Genomic DNA, 3469 nt, shown 5'->3' with positions numbered 1-3469 from the left:
GAGAGAGAGAGAGAGAGAGAGAGAGAGAGAGAGAGAGAGAGAGAGAGAGAGAGAGAGAGATTGGGAGAGAATGCGTGAGTGACTGATTCAGCAAAGGGGTGTAGGGAGGGAGGGGGGAATGAAAAAGAGAAAAAGAGGTTTAATAAACTAGTAATATTCGCGCGCGAATCCGTGTTTGAGGTTTAAACAGATTCCAACTGCGTCCTTAGCCTTGTGTTTTACGCGTGTACGAGTAATAATGCCTTCATATGTTTTGGCTTCTCACGTGAATTAGAGAATTTCGGGACGGCGAAAAATGGGATAACGTGATATCGCGCTTCGCACAGAGAGCCTCTATGCCCGCGCCCGGGCGATGTAATTACGCAAATTTTCGTAGGCCACGGTATAATACCCGTTGTGCACTCACGGAGACGTTAAAAGAGAATTGAAGAAAATAAATAAAGTGTAGGTTTAAAACTGTAAGTCGAGCGTGACCCTTTGACGCTCTAAGGAAAAAAAAATCAAGTTCAACAATTCGGCTTAGAAGCTTGCTTTCTACGTGATAATGTTAAACGCGAGGTCGTTTATCGTATATCGAATAAGAATACACAATTGTCAGGAATATACATATTATACCGATTTACGTTTTACGAGTTTCCGTATGATAATAGGATATTAACTCTTCATTGGGGCGCTGAGAACGGATATTAGGTATGTGACAGCTTGAAAAGAAGAATTTTAAGTTGAGTGCCGCCGATATCGTAGCGAGGAGTCTCAATATAAACGTTAGCTTTTATTTTTACTAAGAATGCGTTTCTTTTGCACGCTCTCAACGCCTCAATCGTTCTGATATATCGCGCATTTGATATTGTGTGGGATATGTTAGGGCAGCACAAGGTTTAAAAAAAAAAAAAGAAAAATGCTCTTATTCATCATGTTATTTATCATATTATTGATCTTGCACCGATGAAAAATTTTATAATCGAGGAAAGTATATAGCGCGGGATAAGATACGATGCGCCAGTCTTTTACAATAGTAGTAAATCGCGTCACGGCCAAACGAAAGGAGGGAGGGAAGGACGCAAGAAGACGAAGTTGAGAGAGGAGAAATAACGTAAATCATTTAGCGGGGCCCCGCCGAATTTTTTCGGGTTTCCGATAGCGATTTTTTTCTTTCTTTTCCGAGTCAACGGTGCGGATGATGACACGGCCGGCCAAATGATATAAGAGGCCAGTGTCCTATCGTTATAAAACACGTGGCGAACGAGAGGGGAAAAAAGAAATTATGAGATTTTATGGAAAAATTTTGGAGATAATATTGAGTCGAGTGTGAACGTGTAATAGGAAATAATCGGTTTGAGTGAGCATGCGGTGAAAAGTGAGAGAATGAGAGGGAGAGAAAGGGAGGGAGAGAAAGCGAGAGAGACTGAGAGAGAGAGAGAAGAGTGGAGACCTCAAATTAACGCATACACATCACACGTACCGCGTATCTCCGCGCGAAATATGCGATATGCAGAATAGGAAACTAATAATTTTTCTTATGCAGCATGTAATGTTTTACACATATATATTATATATATATATTATATATTTAACTGCTACACAGGGATATATATTTATGGTCGAGAGATCGTCGTCGAATGTCGGGTCGCGCAAGCTCGTCTTTCTTTTCTTTTGGAACACTCGTGCGATCGGCTTCTGCTCGCGCTCGGTTTCACCGCGCAAAATTGCGCGCATCTCGGTCCGGCAAGGATTTTGTGCCTTCGATCAGGATAGAGTCGCCAGTCCGTTTTTTACGTTCGCGTATCTTAATATCAGGGTTTCTCCAAAGCGCACGAAAATGCCGGGCGACTGTCCGCAATTGTCTTACTTAGATTCGCACGTTTACGCTTTCGCGATCGGAGGAACGACGCGCGAGTCTTCCAAAGAAAGGACGGACGATCGAGCTCGATCACAAGGATCCACGAGTTGTGAACGCGAGGGTCTGCGAGTTGTGCGTGCGTGAGAGAGGATCTGTAAGTACGGGAGAGGCATGGCTGCGCCGCGAGTTTGAGAGACAAGAAAAACAAAAGTAGCGACGAGCAATACGAATGCGAGAAGAGGTGCAGCGGCGACGAGAGACGGAGAGAATGCGTTCGACGGACAGCGTGTGTGTATGTGCATGTGTGAAAAATGCGAGCAGATGGATAGTGCGAAAAAAAAAAAGAAGAAAATAATAGTAAAAGCGAAGGGTCGCAGCGGCGGTCCCTTCCGCTGCCCTTCGGCGAGTAGCGTCTCGAGGGACGAAATCGCGATCCGCGCGCGGCGGATCCGTCGATTACATTTAACGTCTGTGAGTCTGTCCGCAGCTATTGACCGCAATCGGGGGAGGCTGATCGGCAGGATCGAGAGATCCGGCGAGCTCTCTGCGTCTGTAAATTAAAAGCGCCACGGGCGATCGCGCGACAGCCGCCTTCGGACTTCGGAGTACGACGCTCGTTGTCCCGCTCGGACGCGAGACGCCCCGTTCCCCCCGTGTGTCGCCGGACCTTCGGCGGACTTCCGCTTCAGGAAGGCGCGTCTGCGCGTCCGAGGTGAAAGACAACATATACCACACACACACACACACAAAAAAAGATAGATCAGAGAATATTATATACATATATATTACATATTATATATATATATAAATATGTTACACGCGAAGGAGGGAGACGGTCGCGTGTGACGCGACCCCTCCGCCCCCCGATCTACGTTTCTGTAAGATTGTTTCTAGCGATTTGTTAATTTCATTTCTGTCTAACGACGAATTTTATGGAGAGCGCAAAGAAGCGATCTTATATAAGTGCAGGTGCGTACCTCGCCTCGCCGACGCTCTCGCATTCGACGCATTTCGGCGGAGGATCGTCTCGCGGGGCCCGCGCGATAAATCTCTTTTTACCAGAAAATTTACAGACAGATCGCGACAAATTCACGGGCGGTTTTGCCACGGCGGAGAATCGCCGGAATGCGAGATGCGTCGGGACGGCGAACGCGAGCGAGTGAGAGCGCGGCCCTTCTCGACCGCCCTTTCCTCCCGATCTTTGCTTCCCCTCGTCCTTCCTCCCCCGTCCCCTTCTCCTTTCCATCGACGACGTTCCTCCGACATGAATCCGAACAACCGTCCCCCGATTTTTACCCTTTTACCTGTGCCCTTCCCCTCCCTCCCAGGGCTTCTCTTGCGATATCACCTCGCGACGTCGCGAGCTGCTCTCTTTTTTTTTCCCTCGGCCGTGCGCGCGACCGAAGCCTCGCTTCCTTACGTTCTCTCGTTATGTCTTCTCGTTGATTCTCTTTTCAGTTCTCCCTTTCATTTCATTCCTTTTTTTTTTTTTGGAGTTATCTTTACCCTTTTCCCTCAACGAGTTTTGCTCCCGTGCGCGGCCTCGGTCGCGTCGCGATCAACCAACGCGACGAACTACGGAGTACGGACTCGTGAGTAACAGAGTCGACGTAACGACGAGGACGGTGT

Source organism: Temnothorax curvispinosus, unplaced genomic scaffold, assembly GCF_003070985.1.
Source record: "Temnothorax curvispinosus isolate PA1 unplaced genomic scaffold, ASM307098v1 QBEX01011001.1, whole genome shotgun sequence".
NCBI lineage: Eukaryota > Metazoa > Arthropoda > Insecta > Hymenoptera > Formicidae > Temnothorax > Temnothorax curvispinosus.
The sequence above is the reverse complement of the archived record's forward strand: the minus strand, read 5'-3'. Positions refer to the sequence as shown.